The following is an 18,748-nucleotide window of genomic DNA, read 5'->3' as shown; positions in this document are numbered from 1 at the left end:
TGGGATGCGTGCTCCTCGCTGCGGGGGAAGGGGGGGCTGTCTGCCGGTGCCCACCCCGGGCAGGAGGGGCAGGGGGATGCGCTGGGTGCTGCCTCTTTCCCTGCCAGGCTCCGGCGGGGCTGGAGGTGCCAGTGCCGTTAGGTGGCGGTGTCCCCTTCCCGGCCGGCTGCCGGGGCTGCGGCGGAGCCTCCGGGGGAGGGGGGGGGGGGGGGGGAAGCATCGGGGCTGGCGGCCTCCCCCTGCCCCCAACCTCTGCCCGCGGCCGCATCGCTCATCCCCGGCCGGTCCCCCGGGGGCTCCCTGCGCCCGCCCGCCGCCGGCTTGAATTTCCCCTCCAAAAGCGGGGCTGCGGTTGTGTTCGGCTGTAAAAAGGCAAATAGGTGCCGAGGATTGCAGCGGGGGATAGTGAATGCTGGTACGTGCGTATGCGGAGGGATTTTATTCAGCGAAAACAGATAGGTATTTCTCACGATGTTGCTAAAAGCATCTGGGTGCCTCTCTCCTCGGCAGATCCACTTTTTGGCGCAGCTTTTATTTACCAGTGACTCAGGATTTAAGCTGCACCGGGAGGGAATAATCTCGTGGCAATTAGAAGCTGGGCTGTTGGAGTCCTTTTCCTGCTCTTCCACTAAATTGCTCTGTATCCTTGCATAAATCATTTAACACGTGTGCTCTAACTTCCTATATGGAAAATGAGGTAGATACTTTCCGTTTTTCATAGGCACTTCAGGATCCTCTGCTAGACAGCTGTGAGGGATTTATCACGATAAAGCTGGGATTTGACCCCTCTGAGATGCCGGCACCCCTGTGCGGGGCTGGGATGAGGCTCCCTGCGGGGTGGAGGCAGCGGCTGGTGCTGACCTGAGATGTGGGGCTGGGGAGTAGCTGAACATCAGGCTGGAGACACGAATCGTTCTCTGCTGGGGAGCACGGGTCATAGAGCAAGAATAGGGGATTTAGGCCCAGGCCGCGATGTCCGTCCCTTGGTCACTGGGGGTACGGCAAGTGCAGGCAGATTGTCCTCTGGAGGGACTCTGGTGCTGAGCGGTGCAAAATCACCTGTTGGTGCCATGTTCACAACTAGAGCACCACCAAACACCAGCTTATGTGTCTCTTCTCTGCCCCGCTTGTCAGCAAGAGCCATCCAACTCTCCTCTGTTCAGTGGGGAGATGAAGGTGACATAAACCCACTCATCCTTTTCTGCTGGTGACCTTCAGCTGAAGTCTTTAACATTGCTTAAAACATTGCTCCCTCTCTCCTTGGAGATAATGATCTCCTTGTATGGGCCTGCCATTTCCCACAATTTGTCCCCCTGCTTCCCCCTCCCCAACCCTGAAGCATTTAGCAGTTTTGCTTTCCTTCTCCCCTGTGGCTTTTCTTGGCTCCCTGAGGTCAATGGGACTTGGAGCGACAAAACTGGAGCTGCAACTCCAGAAAAGCTCACCAGGAGGGCTCATGTTTAAGTAAGCGTTCACTGATTTGTCAGGGTAGAGGCAAAGCAGGCAACCCTGAGAGCAGCTGAACTGTTGGGCCAGGAAGGGGTGGTCTTCACCTAAAATATTTCTTTTCTCTCTCGCATTCTCCACTCAAGTGGAGAATTGGTCAAAGCTAACTTCAGCTGCCTAAGAAGGGCTGGTTGACATCTGCATTGGCAGCTGCTCTCCAGGGAAGGGGGCCCTGTTGGAAACTGCCATGGCTGGGGAGCAGTTGGTTGGTTGTGTTTTGAGGCGTTTTTTTTTCCAGAAAACGTGAAAAATGCCCAATGGGTGGAGAGGGAAAGTGAGCTATGGAAATTGTGTGTCTCACGCTTTCAGTTGAAACACACCCTGGGGAAGGCATATCCTCCATAAGAGGAACAGTGGTGTTGGCCACAAACCAGGAAACCCTTCCCTCCCCGCTCCCCTGTGCAGCGAGAGCTGAGTGCCGTAGGCAGCGTTTCCATGAAGAAAGACTGTTCCTGGTTCCTCTTCTCATACCTCTTCACCCCTTGGGACACCCACTGGAGTTGCCTGTTTAAGTGCAGGTTGTGCTCTGGGGTGCTTTCCCCTTTGCTCATCAGTTTTTTTCCAGCGACCTGGTGTTACTGGTGGTGCTGGGGTCTGTACTCAGGCTATTTACTGGTTGTGCTGTGAGAACATGGGAGATGTTGCTGAATCTCGAGTAACGCCCTCAGCGTTGGTTAAGCTATGTAGTTTGGATGCCTGCTCCGAGCCTTGCTCCAAAATGATACGGCAAGAGGTATGTCACAGCATTGGTCTCCGTGTGGCTCAGATACACACGTGCACGCAGGGCTGCACTGAAGCTGGGTTGCTAAAACTGGCCTTTTATCTCATAGTTGATCCGTAGATTGGTTAAGACCTACCTCTGGTGTCCTCTACTCACTTCTGTGCTACTCCACAGCTCTCTCACCGTCTTGAGGCTGCTCAGAGAGGGGGCTCTTTGTCTGCAGCTGGAGAGGACACTTAATCTTGCCCTGTACAAAGGCGAGAAGGTGACAGCCAGCGGCACAGGGGACCGAGGGGCGGAGGAAGGGGATGTGCAACAGCGGGCGATGCAGCGGTGGTTTAGTCATAACTGTATGGATGGGAGAGCTGCAGACCTGGTGGAAGAAAAGATGGAGTTTTCTAGAGAAAAGGACCCGAGAGGGAGAAGGAGGGGGATTGGGAGGGCTGTGCAGCAGCAGCAGGGGTGGGGACTCAGTCTGAGCTCTCCCCTTCTTGTCTTGGTGCCTTCCTCCCCCTCCTCTTGCTGCGTACAGCGTTTCCTCTTGGAGGCCGGCAGAGACCCGGACCCCACTCCGTCTCTCGTAAAGCTCAAGCTTGCCTGCTCGCCCAAGCTTTGCTCATCTGCCAGACCCTGTGCATAGCAAGAGGAGGTTTGTTTTGCTGCTGGTCACCCGCAGAGCGATGCAGATCCCTTTGTAAATCTAAACAACGGGCAGACAGCATGGCCGTTGAAAGAGTTCATCATACAGCACTAAGTAGCCATCAAAACCGAGCAGCTTATTCCTTTTCTTTGATAAACTCCCTCTTACACAAGGCTGCACGTTGACCCGGTGGCTGCCACCACCCTGTTTCTGGTGGGAGCCCCTCTGCGCCCTGGCAGCAGCGATCAGTGCACAGCATAAATCATGGGAAATCCGGTTCTGCGTCCGACGTACTGTTCAAAGGCACTTTGGTTGTGCTCAGGACGTTCTGCTGACAGATTTTTCCCATGAAATAAAAAGTGCTAGCTGTTGACATACAAATGTATCCAAAGCGTAAGCTTTTACTGTCAAATTTCACTGCTGCTGGCTTAAAATCCAGAGGGCACGGTGGTGTAAAACCAAGGATAGCTTTAGGGGGCAGAAGTTGTCTGAACTTTAGCAGAAGTTCACCTTGTGTTTTGAGCTGAAATTCAGGTTGTTGCTTCTCTGAGCTAAACCGATACCTGCATCCCTCCAGGAGCCGATGCACGGTCCCGCACAGCTGGGAAGGACGGGCAGAAGCAGGACTGTTCCGTAATTGCCTCTGGTCATCTGGGAGAAGCCGTTGGAGTTAATTGAACTGTCTCTCACACTTCCTTCTCTGCTTAAACAGTAAATAGGAATTGCATGAAACAGTGTAGGCCAGCAGTGTCTGTGGGATGTACGGTGTGCAGCAATATGTGTGAGAACGTCTCAGTGCATGAGGCTTGGAGACACCACCTCCACCCGCAGCCCACGTACCTCTGCTGTTCCCACCTCTGCCTGTCCCAGGGTCCTCAGCTCCCGGTGACCGTCAGGCGTTTCCCTCCGAGCGCTTTAGATCTTGGCTCACAGGTCCCTGACTTGCTTCTTCATTGCCTTTTGGATGGTTTAAGTCTTTTTCTTGTCTTTAAGGAAGTGAATTAATGTCAAGGGCTGCCAATATCAGTTAAGCTGCTTTCTGAGGCAGACTGCTGCTCACAAATGAGTATGAGATTATTTTTTTTTAAAGCAGATATGTCAGCTCCGTCATCAGAATAACCCATCAAAAATATCCCTTTTGTAGCCCCCTCATTCATATTGCATTGACTTAAACGATAAAGCCAAGCTGGTTTTCAGTCCTTTACCTGGCTCGGAAAAGAAACTGCCTTAAAACCAAACAACAAACCTGGTGGTTTCCAACAGAGATGGAGCATTTGCTCTGCAGGGAGCTGGTCTCTCTCAGGAAGCGCTGGAAGCAGCCGTTTGGATTTAATACCTTGCTCATCAGCTGTATCTGTTGTGAACAGGAACATCTTACGTTGCAAGGACTTTACTGTTTTCTATTTAAATAGGAAGTTGCCCTTTTAGTATTAAGAGTTAAGCGCAGATTCTCAACTGACATGGGCTGTCAGAGCTCTACCAACTCCAGCAGCTGAATGTGTGTTCCTTTGCAATCCTGCTGCGCTTGGCGTTTTCCTCGGGTTATATAAACATCCCTGCTCTATAGATGGGGCCGGAACATGCGATCTGCAAATTGCTGACAGTCCCTTGCAAGATGCAGAGCTGCGCCAGAAGTTTCGGCAGCCCCACGATGTTGGGGAGGGATGGGAGCCACCTCGGGCAGAGCAAAGCCATTGGGATCCCACTGCAGGGTGCGTGCCGTGGCTTTGGGTCAGCCCAGCGCCTGCCGCTGCTGAAGAAGTTGTTGGGAGCTGATGCAGACACAGCAAGAGGCTCAAGCCAGCGGGGCTGGGGTACCTGCATAGCAAAAGTCATCCTCAGGAGTTTTGACTTGCCTGTGTGGCTCCACCTGAAGTCTCTCACCTCCTTGTGCCTTCCTAATCCCCTCTTGCAGATGCAACTTTCCATCAGTTCAGGATGCTGCAGGACCTGCACACCCGCTGCATCGCAATCAGGTTTTTCTCTCTAGGAAGGCGTAGGAGTTGAGGTTTATCTCCATACTGGCAGGCAAAGAAGTATGCCACACCTCTGGGAGCTTCTGGGGGCTGGGTGGAGCGGGAAAGTGCAGCAGCAGGACGCAGGCTTTGAGGAGCTGCGTTTCATGGGCTTGCCTTGAAGCCAGGGCACTTTGAGATTTCCAGGGGCTCTGGGGAAGGAGAGGAGCAATAAATCTGGGTCATAAATAACAGCCCCTTGCCCTTCTAGTGATTTCTGACACGCTGTGCTTTTTTGACAACAAATACAGCAACAGGCTGTAATCCACGGGGGCTTTTCTTGGCTCTCAAGCTGAGAAAGTTCTTGCTCCAAGCAGGCTTGGCTGCAAGGAGCTTCTAGCTCTGGGCGTGAAGGTCAGAGGGGAAAGGAAGCAGAAGCACAGAGAACGTGTTGTGGGGCTCTTTCATTGCCAGGCCAGGAGATTTTGTTGTCCTCAAAATTGGGCTCTGGAAAGTTTGAGGGGTGATGCTGTGGCTGCTCCTATGGGACCTCCCAGTGCTGCAGCTCCAGGAGAGCTGCACAGGTCCTTCAGGAGAAGCACCCAAGGGAAATGCAGACCAAGTACATCCTGTAAATGCCTAACAGGTCTAACAGCTGGGGCTGGAAATTCATCCTCGGGTGACTGGTGTGGGCTGGGGGAGCCCTTGCGATAGAAGATAGACAGACATCCAGTCGCTCTTTGGATGTGTCTGAAAGATAGACTTATCGTCATATCGTCATGTAAAAGATCAGGAGCGGTAATGAGATGCAAAGAGGCCCTTCTCTTTGGGATGGGAAACTTTTCAGGAAGCCCCAGACAGTGTGGGGCGTCTGGAACTGTGGCTTGAGGTGTTTCTCCCTGCAAGATGCTCAGTTCATCCCCTGCTAACCATCCTTCTGCTGTGCAATGAGAACTCTGGTTAGAGCTCACCAGGCAAATCCCTGACTGTGTCTCGGTGTGGAGGTGCTGTGGCTGTTTCCTCATGAGTTTTTTATTTTGTTTTATTCCTTTGTCAGCCTTCCTTGAGTTTTGCTAGCTCTTCTCTCTATTAGCCAGAAGTTTGCTAGTTGTAGAAGGATAGCACCACATTCGAAATGCTTTTTTAATGCCTAATTCAGGAAAATAAAGAAAATTCTTTGATAGATCCGCTCTACCTCTGAATAACACACATCACTAGGGGTGTGCGGAGGGAGACCGCCTGGTTCTCAGAATGGGGATGGATTGTCTTTGCATTCTCAAGTCCATAGATGCTCAACATCTCTGGCATGTGAGAACTGGGCTGGACTATTTGCTGCCTTTAGTGACTGGAAGCAATCCAGCCTGCCAGTTCCTGCAAGATCATCCTGTGGTTTAGTGGATAATACTGATCCTTGTTCAACTCCCACGCTTTTGTGCCTTGCAAGCGGGTAGGGAAGACTTTGGAGAGCTTGTACTGTGCCGGGATCCCAGCTCATTGCTGTGGAAGGCAGCATGATGAATATTCATTGTGTTGTGGAGTGCTTGCTCCATAGTTTTAATAAAATGTTTATTATTACACAGGAATGACCATGAAAATCATCGCAGGTCGTAGCTGGTCAGCATGTGTAAAGGACTAGGGTGGCAGCAATGACTGAGGAGGAAGGGTTGTTTCTATGAACCCGGTAAAGTGTCTTTACAAGTGCACTTACAGGAGTTTGACTTCTGCTGATGTCATCTCCTTCTCTGCCAGGACAAGTGTTTGGTGTCTATGTTCTGGGGCAGTTGTGAAGCTGACTGTAGTCAACGCATGGTTGGTTGAGCTCAGAGACCAGGAGCTCATCAGTCTTCAGTTGTGATGGCTGCAGAGCTGAACTACACGAACCTGCGTTTTCTCGAGCAATCAGCAAAGCTGCTGAGCGATGCAAATCAAAGTGACAGCCAAGTCAAGACCGATCGGCTGGAGATGAGCAGGCAGGCTTTATTCTGGGACTGCACCAACGTGACTAAAAGAGAATCTAGGTGTCCCAAACCTAATGTTATCCTCAGTAGACCAAAGATGATCAGATGGTGTGTTCGTATCTCAGCTAACAAGCACCTCAGCATGGTTGGTGAGGCTATTCCTTGTCCTCAGAGTTGGGACAGCCTTTCTCTGAGAGGTGCAGGAGGGTCTATGTGAGCAAGGGGTGATGTTGGCTTTCAGTGCTAGGATGTCCCCGGCCTCTCTGCCCTGCATGACAGAGGGATGCTGTTGTATCTGTTGGGTAGGGTATAGAAACGGGTCTTCATGTCCAAGAGTTTGTTTCAGATGGGCTTTATCAAAGCTGCAAGACACTGAAGCTTTTAGTCATATCTGACATGAGGGTGCTGTAGCTGCACGACACTGCTGGCCTCCATCTGTGCATTAAACTCTGCTGAAGGTGTTTAATGAAGACAGGACCGAGGTTTCACTGAGGAGCAGGATAGCAGAGAACAGAGTGGAATTTGCAAGCGAGCCCTGCAATTCTGCCTGCGCTCCCGCCTCACCTAAATCCATGGATATATGGAAGATAGATGAGGTGAGCAGATATTAGTATGAATGTGGCTGGCAGCAGACGCAGATCATGGATTAAACACGTGTGTTGCAAGAAAGGGGCTTTCTTGAGGCAGACAGAGAGGCCTGCTGTTGCCGTGCAGCCCTATTCATCTCCAGCTCTGATGCTAACATCATTATCAACGTGTTTATATGAAGCTTGGCTGCAAAATGGCTCATCGTCCTCAAGTTTTTTGCAAGCGAGTCTGTAGCTTTACTAAATACTCCTTTTATTGTGCTGCCAGGGGCTCTCCCAGAGGCCAGTAGAGGAGGTGGCCCGTTTGGCCCCAGTGATATCTGGACCAGAGGTCCAATTCCTGCATGTCTTAAATCTGTCTGCAGACTGGCAAGCGACCAAGTGGGCACCTCTTTCTCCAAGTAACTGACTGCTTGCGTGCCAGTCAGCCTCTAGCTGCTTCCACAATGCCTGGCTCACCAGAGTTGCATGAGAGCATGCCTCTGCCATCGCGCTTCCAAACTTTGCGGAGTGCCTGGGCTGTGCAGGAGATGGTGAGGACGGGGACAGCCCAGCCCTGCTTCTGCATTGGGTCACTGTCCTTGGCTCCAAGCGAGCACCCAGCGCTGCTCCGGGCTGTTAGCACTTCTCTGCGGCGTACGAAACAGCTGTCCATCCTCCAGCTGGCAGGCAACGCTCCCCCAAGTTACAAGCGAGCGTTTGTGGAGAAGACTTGTTTGGAAACCACCTACAGAAGTGGAGCCGGAGCTGCAGATGGGATGCCCCTGGCAGGGGATGTGCAGACCTGTGGCTGGAGGGCTGGAGCTGGTGGCAACACTGTGTGTCTGCAGAGCGATTAAGGGTCCTGCGTGTGGGAAGGTGTTGCTGATACGTCAAGGCGGGTGTTTCTGCAGAGGAACGCTCCCCAGGGACCTGGGGGTCGAGGACTGAGGCGGCAGGGCAGTTTTATTCGACTCTAGGAATGTCATCTGGTCGTTAAACCAACCAGACTGGGGGTACTGTGGGGCAGGGGGGGCGTTTCTGGAGGCAGGGGGGAGAAGGAAGGTATGTAAAGACAGAGCTCAGGTCTGGCAGTTTATTCCCTTGTGTTAACATAAACACGGCTGGGTTGGTCTGCCCCATGATTACTTGTCCGGGAATAACAATTTCTCTTGAGCTTATAGACGCTGCCAGTCCTGCTGACCGAGAAAGGCTGATGCTTAGTGCATGCAGCACTTTCCTCCTGTCATTCCTTTATAAGGAAAAACATTTCAGATTTTGTTTCTACCTTATTTTAACTTCTCCTAAACAAGGGCAGTTTAATTCTGTCGGTGGAACATCTAGTCCAACACTCCCTGACCTGGTGTGGTTATTATAGGTGCTAGCGCTGCAAATTAAGATGAAGTATTACCAAAAAGCCGGCATGGTGAGGCTGAGCTCACCGGATAGTGGTGCATATGGTGGGGTGGCGAGCGGAGACAGCCTGCTTGGAGTCTGGAGATGGCAGAAGCGATAACGGCACATGAACACCATATGAACTTCTCGATGTGGCGTGGCTCGGTGCGATGGCAGTGGCCACATCTCATCGGAAGAGGAATTTGCCCTGTTCCCCTTTCCCTGCCGGGCTTGGCCGCAGGGGTTATGGGTGCAAACAGAGGATGGGCTGTGTGCGGGGAGGGATAACGCATCCCTGTCTGTCACTGCGAAGGGAGCAGGTCCAGCTCTGTTCATTCAGGACATTGGGACTCTGCTGTCCTCCTTTAGAAACAAAAGCGTTGGAGCTAGTTGCCCGGCAGCCTGCAGCAAGATGCTTTGTACCAGCGCTGGGGAAGGGCTGTGTCCCGCAGCTGAACACAGACGCTGCTGAAGTGTCTCTGAGTTTCACCCTATTCCAGGACCCCCAAACTCAGCCCCTCTCCAGGGTTTTACTGTCCGTGCTTGTCGAGGGGGATGTTGCCAGCGGGGAGTTTCTCTCCCCCTCGTACTGCTCGCTGGAAATCTCCTCCTCTCCCGCCTGGCTTGGTGCCATCTCTCTCCGTGGCTGGTGCTCTGCCCCCAGCGCGCTCGCGGGCCCCTTTCCCATTTAGGGCAAACACTGGATGGCCCCTGCTCTTGGCCTGCTTGCAGTACATCTCCCAACTGATTTTTTTTTTTTTTTTTTGGATCCTCTTTTGTTTCTGGAGGCTGAAATCCCCAGCGTCCCCCAACCGAGCGTGCCGGCTGTGACTCATACCGAGGTGGCTCTCGGAAAGCCGTGCTGGAGCAGGCGTGGATGGGGGGAAGCCCAAGCGTTGTCCTGCTCTGGATGAGGCTTGGTGTTGACAGTTTCTTCTAGAAGACAGAGTGAGCCTGAGGGTGGTGGTGACAGCTCAGGTCCCTCCTGCAGTAATGATTTAATCTCAGCGAAACAAGTGCCCTGCAGCGGGGAGCCCGCAGGCACGGGGCTGTGCAGGGGGCAGGCAGAAGTGGCTGAGCATGTGAAAGGCAGAGTCGAAGGAAATTCCCCTAAAAGCTTTCATGTTGAATCAGTTTTTTTGTTTGGGTTTTTTTGGTTTGGGGTTTTTCTTCTTTATTTGGGGTTTTTGGGGGGTTTTAAATCCAGATTTTTAAAGCAACCAGGCAACTTCTGCATCTGTAGAAGAGGCTGAGTCTGTGTTAGCAGTGCTGGGCATCTGAGAGATGGGGGCTGAGCAAAGGCTGGTGCGCTGGGAGCTGGCGGGGGGCCTGGTTAGAGGGGGCTTTGCGGTCCCCTTTGCCCGGCCCTGTTTTCCCAGCAGAAGAGGCGGCTGGAGTCTGCGCCCGGGCTGCCTCCTGCGTTGGGGTAGGTCCCTTGAGCGCACAGCTCGGGGTTGCTGCTTTCGTGCTGCCCAGCACGGCTCGGCTGGAGCCAGTGTGGTTATGGATTTGTGTGAGCCTGGAAGAGTTGTAGTAAACTTTCGGAGAGGACGGTTTAGTGAGATGTAAAACCCAAGGCAGACCTTGCCCTCGCTGAAGGCAGCTGGTCCCTCCTCAGGTCCAGGCTGGCCCGTCTTTTTCCCATTTGCACTCCCTGAGCCCAGGAGTTCGGTAACAGCACCGATCTTGCCTAATTTTATGGATGTGCCTGTGTTGGACCTGCCAAGACCTCTGGGGCAGCGGCGGTGCAGTTGGTGGAGCTGAGGGTACGGTCCCCTGGCCAGACCGTCATGGGGCGATGCCAGGGGCACCCACATTCCTATCCAGGTGGAGATTGGAGCGCACAGCCCCTGGACTTTATCAGCGATGCCTGTCCACTTGTACACCCTTCCCATCCCTGCGTGGTGGAGCTGGAGCAAAGGGGAAGCCGCTGGCGGTGCTCCGTGCTGCAGGGACACCGACTGCTGTACCTCAGCATCCCTGCTGGCATTTGCCAAAGCCTTTAAAAAGAAAGGAAAATTGTGTTTGTTCTTCCTCTCCTTCCTTTCCGCCTGCCCTTGTGTCCCTCTCCCGCCGTGCAGTGAGCTCCTTGCTGCCTGGAGGAAGCCGAGTGGGTGTGGGGCTGCGACTCCGTCTGGGAATTGTTCTTATCAAACTGGTTTATGTCAAAAAGGAATAATAATAATAAACCCTTTGATGGTAAGCAGGGAGATCAGGAGGTACAGCTGCTCCCAAAGCCGGACCTGCAGCTCATGGCACTTCCTGAGCCTTTACGGGGAGTTTTAGGGTCCTTGTGCTGCAGCAGATTTTGTCGCGAGCCTGAAATATCTCGGAGGAGCAGGGAGAAATGACTGAGGGCTGGCAGAGGGACCGTGAGCTGCTGGAAATGGCTCTCTGAGAAGCAAGGGAGAATATAAGAAAAGCAAGTTTCCTGCCGCGACCTGGTATATTTATGACTGGAAAGTTCTGGGTTGAAAAGGTCGTGAGCAGGCGGCTGAGGGAGCAGCAGAGGCAGTGGCTGTGAAAGCTGCTTGTTCCATGCTGGAGCGGGGATGGGAGGGTCCCACGGGGGTCCGGCAGCCCTGCGTGACGGGGGAGGGATGCGGTGAGCAGTGGAGGGGTGAAGGATGGTGCCCAAGGCAGCCGGGGTGTGGGGTGTAGTGGGATTTGCACCTGCGGGGCTGCTGGAGGGGTGGGCTCAGCACCGGGAGCCCACGCTGTGCCTGCCGCCTCCGCTTGCTGTGCGGGGATGAAGTTTCCAGCCCTGCCTTGGACACCACGTGAAAATGAGACATGCACATCTGGAAGCGGAGTGCATGCGCGTAGCACTGCCAGTTTATTTACTCCTGCAGATTCTCCCTAATTAGGGACTGCTGGGAAGTTTGCAGTAATGGAAACGGCCTCTTTCCGAGGGGTTCGGTGTTCTGGGTGACCCTCACCTCCCTTTTTTCCCCCTGCAGCTACCATAGCGTGCAGGCAGTGGAAATGGGGGGAGGTCTTCCCTACCTCAAGGTCCAGGCACCGCAGTTTTTCTTCTGGAGTCGGAGGCACCCTCAGCCGCACGGGAAGGCTTTGCAATGGAAACGTGCTGTGCCATGTGTGTGTTAAACTCATTAGAGGATGAGCAAGGTTTCTGAAGCCTCTCGTTTCTATTAAAACATCTGTGCTGTCACGCAATGCTATGTTTTGTGCCTGCTTTGGTCTTAATATTAAAATGTAGTAATCAATTACTTTATTTAAAAAATATTAATTAAATTGGTTTTCTGCTTGAATCCTAAACTGCACCTCCCAGTTTTGTAGCAAAGTCTGGTCTGAAACTGAGAAGAACAAGGGCGTGAGACTAAGTTTGTTTTAACTGTGTGAAGTTCAGGCAGATGCAGTTCCTGATCCTCTTTCCATTTCCTTCCCCTCCAAGCGTCCCCCGCTGTTTAATCAACACCAGGGAGTTGTGCTTCCCTTCCCAGGCACTGGAGCTGCCAGCCCGCTCCACCAGTGTTTTGGGGATGCTCCCCGGCCCCCCGGCCCTCCCGGGAGCACCGGGCCAGCTGGGTGTGTGCGGGGCTGGGGCGATGCGCCCGGCCCGGGATCCGGACGGTATTTCCCTTTCCAGGCTCTCGGCACTCACAATAGCCGGAATTGCCGGCTCGGTGTGAAATGCTTCAAGCTGGGCTCCGGCGTGAAGTTGGTGGGGCCCGCAGCGAGCTTGTCCCGTGCATGCAGGTCACTGGGTAAACGGGCAAATGGCTTGTTGGAGTTGACAAGGCTCGGAGTGCATAGGAGGGTGTTCGTGGGGGGCAGAGCTGTGCCCCCCCCAGCCCAGCCATGTGCCGCTGGATCCCAGCGTGGTGGGTGCGAACCTGCAGCATCCTTCCTGCTGGCAGGCACTGGGACCGGGTGTCTGATTCAAATCCCACCCTAGCACTGGTGTAAACCCAGGGTGACTTCGTCGGTCCCCATGGAGGCTGGGGAGCTGTTGGGAACCATCCAGAATTTGCACACACGGGGCACAGGAAAGACTCGGCTCTGTTTTCAGATTAGCAGGGTGAGAGGATGGATGCTGGTCCTCCGCTCGCCCTGCTCAGTGTAACCGCATGCGACGCGTTCCCTTGAGAACAAGCAGGTACATACTTTGCACACTGACTTAACAGAGTTAAAACCAAGACGAAGTAAAGCCTTTATCTTCTTCACAGCTGTCTCCCTGCTGGAGGTGGGGGAGAAGAGGCTGCAGGGACCTTGTGTCTGTGGTTGTTCCCCCACCCGCCCAGCTCCCCTGGGCCTCTCGGCTCCAGGGCCGTCCCAGAACACCAAATGTGCTGTTTCCCCTGTTAGTGCAGTGAATATCTGAGAAGCGGTAGGCTCGGGGACCGTCTCCTTCCCCATGTCGCGTTGTATTTCCTATATGCCCACATTGAAACCTGTTTGGCTTTTTGCCCCCTTGATTTGACAGCAGTCCCTTTATATGTCCCATCACTAGCTGTTAAAACCTTCTCATTTCCAGCTCTTCTCAACCTGTTTATACCATAACCATGTTTGGGTTTGGATTGGGGTTTTTTTGTTCCCTTGGCAACAATGATCTTTGCCCGCAGCAGCTCTCTCCTGTGACGCATCTGTGTGTGATGCTTCTAGCAGTCCCATCCCCTCTCCATCTTCATTTCTGCTCGCTTTTACTGATGCTGGGTAGCCAGGATGACTCAAGACAGGACACTCGTGATTCCTGCTTTGCTGCTGAAAGTATCTCATTTACTATGTTTTAGGAGTACGCTTGGTTTAACTGCATGGCATCGGTGGCTTGCGGTCACGCTGGGACCCACCACTGCAGCGAGGTCCTTTGCTGATGCACTTTTCATGAGCAAAGACTTTATTAAAAGCCCTTTAGGTACTGACCTTCTGTCATTCTTCCAGATTTCATCCTATTTCTGTTATCCAGTCTTCAAAGTTATCTGACCCTTTCTGTGTGGTACCTTGGCTCTGCATTTATAGCAGGGGCCGTGTAGCTCTGTGGCAGTAAGGGATGAGACCTGGCCACGTTTCTTTCATCAAGAAAATCAGTTAATTAGCCAGAAATCTCAAATCAGCAAACCTATTTTGAATTTTTTAAACTTTCCCCACGAAGTTAGTTTCCTTGCAAAGGAAGGGAAGTGTGACTAGCACTGAAGTACGGCCGTCCTCGCTGTATTTCCTACTTCTTTGGAATCAGGAAGAGCCTGAGCTCTTGGGAAAGAGCCTTTTCACGCGACAATTCCTGCGTAATCAGCAGGGCTGGATTCATGCTGTCATCTACATGAAAGCATGGGCGGAGGTGATGGGAACTGCGTCTCTGGTTTTCCTTCCAGAGTCCCCCCCGTCCCCAGGCAGTAACACTGGCAATTCCCAAGGAGCTGGGGGCCGGATTCGGCACCGCTCACCACCGCAGCCAGGTCTGGTCTTATCACTTGCCAGCTCCCCATTTCTGAGTGATGGCTGTTATGTGCCTCAGTTTCCCCACCTGTAACGTGGAGACCATTGCACCTCTTCCTGGTGGATTTGGAAGCAGAAATGTTTTTTGGGCAGAAGCACGAGAACTTGGAAAGTGCAGGGAGCCGAGGAGCGGAGGGGCAGGTAATTGCAACAGCCTTTTTTTTGGCTTAGAAAGATGTGACTCGCCATTCCTTCACCTTCAAAATCTGCCTTGCCTGGGTTGTTGTACGCCTGTTTCTACCTGTTACCCTGCAGCGGTGCTGCCCGTCTGACAACAGCCGAGTGGACATTGTCCTGTTCTTCAGCTTGAAGCGACTCCGTGGGGATGCTGGACCGCCCACGGATGTTGAGGGTTGCTGTTGCGTGGTGCAAGAGCCTCCACCCACGCACTGCACCTACCCGGAAAGGCTGGGAAGGAGGTGTTTCATCTGTGATCAGCAAGAAAAGACATTTGGTTTCTCAATAGAAATATGAAGTGGTTAATAGTATTCTTTAGCTGCTCCTACATAGTACTTTTGGTCAGTAAGTCTCAAAGCATTTCTAGAAGAGACCAGAATCAATAAAGAGTTTTGTTTTCTAATTAAAATAGGAGGAGGAAAGGGAAGATGCTGTGGATGAATTACCTGCCTCGGTGTATGAGATAATTTAAGATTCAGGTAGCCACAATGACTCATGGCACCTCTTCTAACCGAGCCTGACTCTCATGACTGCAGCAGATCGTGAGACCGATAAGAGCAGCGCAGGCTCAGAAGAAAACTTCACTTGTGGGAGGAAGAAAATCTGCCTGAAAAACTGCATTCTTAGCAGCTTGCAAGAAAACTGTACAGTGCTGTTTAAAATGCACATGGATAGGAAAATCTTTTTTCTGCCTTAGCCTGTCTTGATAAGGGATCTTCTAGCACTGATACCTACCATCTCCTTGGGGTTTTTTCTCTCTTATGTATTTTTTTTTTTCCTCCTTGAAGTGACTTTCTAGGTCTGTTCTGCATAGTGGTCCCCCCATGCCAATGTCAGGGCAGAGGCAGTGACCGGCACTGGCTGCTTCTGGAGGAGGTTGTGCTGTGATCTATCTGGAGAAGGTACATCACTGCCGGGAGGGCAGGAGAGCCCAGGGATAATAAGGTACCCAGGGGACAAGAGTCAAGGTTTATGCATCTGCCAGCTATCATGGCATCGAGCTGGTTTTAACTTGGTATCTATAACTAAGCGATCAGCAGATTTTACAGGCTGCCTTTTTGGGGACAGGAAATCACTTCTAGGCCAACAAAACAACTTTGCAGGAAGTTTATTGTTCATCTGAAGAGCAGAGTGATGGTGAAGGAAAAAGGGCTGGGCAGTCAGTGCCCTCGGTGGCCTGGGTTAGTAAGGAAGCAAGAAATATTTCCATCGTAATGTAATACAGTAAGGAAAGTTATTTACTTAAAACCCTCCTGTGGCCAGTGGTTTGCAGAACAGGAATTGTGTCTTGGACAGCAGTTGCTGTGTAAGGTATCCTGAAGGTCTCAGCTGACCAGGAGCTCGAGGTGAGTCCTCTGGCACAATAAGAACAGTTAGTGAGACCCATGGTTGTGTAAGCAAGGGGAGCAGCAAGCAACACAAGAGATGTGATCTGCTCTCTTTCGTTTGAAAAGTGAGTTTTCTCTCTTTATTAAAATAAAAATCCAATGACAAGCACTTGTGAAATGTTGGGAGAAAGGAGCAGGAAAGCCAGGTAAGTGACTAAGGGAGCAAAGAAAATACTTGACACAAAGGACAGAAGGAGCAGAACTTGATTAGTTTATCAAAGGAAAGGTAGGTGACATGATCAGTGTGGGAGATCTTTCATCAGGAGAAGGCTCAGGGTCCTTAATCTCCTCGATCTACCAGACAAGGGCAAAGCAGGGCCTGTGCCGAAACTGCATTTGGATGAGCAGTACGACACACGCTTCTGCTACGCTGACGGGGAGCCCCAGAAACAAATTCCAGAGGAGGTGGTTGATTCTCCATCCCTCTGGGATGGGTGCTCAGCTTCCCAGGGTTACCTGCCTTTCTAGAACCAATGTTTAGCGAAACACAAGCTTTTGGGTTCAGGATGCAGCTAGAAAACCAGATGAAATGGTGTTTAGTTGTTATATGCAGACTGGACAAGTGAATGATTTTTTTTTATTGTTTTTTTTTTTTGTCTTACACTCCTGTAAAGCCATGCCTCTGACCGTGGCTAAATCAGATAAAGGTGCAAGAAAGTCTCCAGGAGAGAGAAGGATGGGTTTATCTCCCTGGAGGAAAGCTTGCTCCTCCTCTACTAGCAGGCACTTGGGTTATGTGCTGTGGGGTGAGTTGTTTACATACCTTCCTGCTTTAAGTATTTACTATTAGAGCTCTGGATATTCTTGTTATTCTTTAGTTGCTGTAATTTTCCATTTTCCTCTCCCCCTCTCAGTGCCTTAGGTGCACATGGGTGCAATATTAACCAGCTGGTTTTAATGAAAATGAACTCCTACTTATAGTCCGGATATTTTATTTCACACTTCTTGGGGCTCTCCTCTAGGCCTGTTGATTTGCTAAACCTTTATTAGATCCAGGATGATAACATCATCTTTGCTTAGGAAATGCAGAGTGACCCAGGGAACTGGGACTAAACCAAACTGCCTCAAACTCTTCTGCTGAAGAGCTTTGAGCTTCTTCACCAGCTTCATGAGACCGGCGGATGTCATTGTGACACTCGCTACTCACAATCCATCAAACGGGGGTTTTTTTCTAGTGGTTTCCTTCTTGCCTCCAGCTGGCCTCGAAACCAGAGTCCCCATCACAGTGCCACACCGATCCCCTTGAGACCTAGCTCAGAGGGTGCCACCAAACTCCAAGCAGTGGGTCTGACACTGAATCTCATGGCATTTGCAAGGGGAGGGGGAGAGTCTGAACATCAAAAAATGTGCTCACTCCTTCCTCAGATTGACCCTATCACTTTTTCTTCATCTTTTTTACAATGTTGATTTTTAGTTTGTCTTGCTTAGTTCATTTTTTTTTCCCCCTCCTTTAAACCCATTCTACAACCTTATGATGATAGTGTACCGGGGAGTTACGATGCTTAACAGCCTTGGTGAGAGGCTAATCTAGGTTCTGCTCCTCCAGCAAGGGAGTCATCCACAGTTTTGAACAAAGTAGCTTTTCTTCTCCCTCAGTAACTACGTTAATTATTACAGCTACATTTTTATCTGCTTGAGATGGCTTGCGACTGTAACCTGCCTATGAGCTCTTGAGAAAAATAAAGCCACTTTCTTTCGAAAATCAATGCCACGGGTGTGGGTCCGCCAGCACGTGATGCTGGGCAACGTGGCAGCCGCCACCGCTCGCTGCAGAGCGTGCGTGGATGTGAGGACGGCAGGGACCTGATCCCCGGGTGCTGAGCCCGGCGGCACGAGAGCCGCGGGTCCACGTTCGTTTCTGTTCTCCCCTAAGGCATCGGGAACAGGTAATGGCGTTCAGGCAGCGGGGCTGCCGGGGAGGCGTGCGCCGGTGGCTTTACGGGCGGTGTATTGCACGAGGAGGCATTTACATATTGCGATTGCACGGAGATGCAGAGCCTGCTCCTCTCTGCACTGTTGTGGTATGTTGGTTTCTGACATTGCTAGGAGCACAAGAAATGAAAAGGCTGAGCGCTGCTGCCTGTGAAAGGGGAGGAAAACCACTGTATCTACCTTAAAATACCATACTTCTGTTTTAAAGGTGTGTTCTCAAGACTAAACAGTTCTCATGTTTTAAAGTAATGCATTTCCTTGGATTAAAACCTCAAGCTATTAACAGTACAGAGAACCTGGAACTTGAGTCTGGGAAATTGGTGCTGTTGGTTTCATTTTCTGGTTCGCATACACTCTCGGGGAGTCTGTGGTGTTTGCAGGCTTTGGAAATGTAAAATTAAAAGTGTGACGTAAGTGATGAAGCATGTACTTTCTGCAGTAACAGACAGCAACAGGACTACTGTTTTGCATAATTTTTCTTTATGCTTCACCCAAAGTGGACTAGAATTCCAGGCCATTAATTCTTCTTTTCCTGTTGATGTGCCTGGACACATTTCAGTGGGTATCATCACTTCTAAATGATGCTACTAAAACACAGGGTGGGGAGGATAAAAAGGGGGTCAAGAGGCCAGGATCTGAATCAACATGGGAAGGGAGAAACATCAGATAACGAGCAGAGTGATGCACAAACCCAGAGGGTGTGAGAGGTGGAGAGAAGGCAGCAGTGCCGTGGAAGGGGCCGGTGTCGATGCCCGGAGCTGGTGCGATGCCCGGAGCTGGTGCTTGCCTCGCTGGCTGTGGCCGGAGAGCTGCAGGAGCGTGGGGCTTGGCACCAGCGTGCCCGGCCGCGCGTCAGCTTTGGGGCAGGTTTTGGAGGCTCTTCGGCTGCTTGGGCGGTGGTTTTCCAGAGCTGGCTGCAGAAGTGGCTTGGATGTGGCAGTGATGGGTTAGTGCTGTGAGCCAGTGCTCTGGTTTGATTCTGAGAAATTATAGAAATAAAGGAGGGTGGCCGAATTGCTCCTATCCAAACAAGGGCAAACTGAAAAGCGAATG

The 18,748-nt window shown here is 51.7% G+C and overlaps 1 protein-coding gene across 5 annotated transcripts in view; it reads left to right on the top strand.

The window, feature by feature from the left end:
• The window catches only part of SEPTIN9 (septin 9), a 142,073-nt gene that overhangs the window by 47,837 nt on the left and 75,488 nt on the right, over positions 1–18,748 (top strand). The gene's annotated exons all lie outside the window — the stretch shown is intronic.

This window comes from Grus americana, chromosome 18, assembly GCF_028858705.1.
Source record: "Grus americana isolate bGruAme1 chromosome 18, bGruAme1.mat, whole genome shotgun sequence".
In the NCBI taxonomy this organism is placed as follows: Eukaryota; Metazoa; Chordata; class Aves; order Gruiformes; family Gruidae; genus Grus; species Grus americana.
This window is presented reverse-complemented; position numbering and strand designations above follow the sequence as displayed.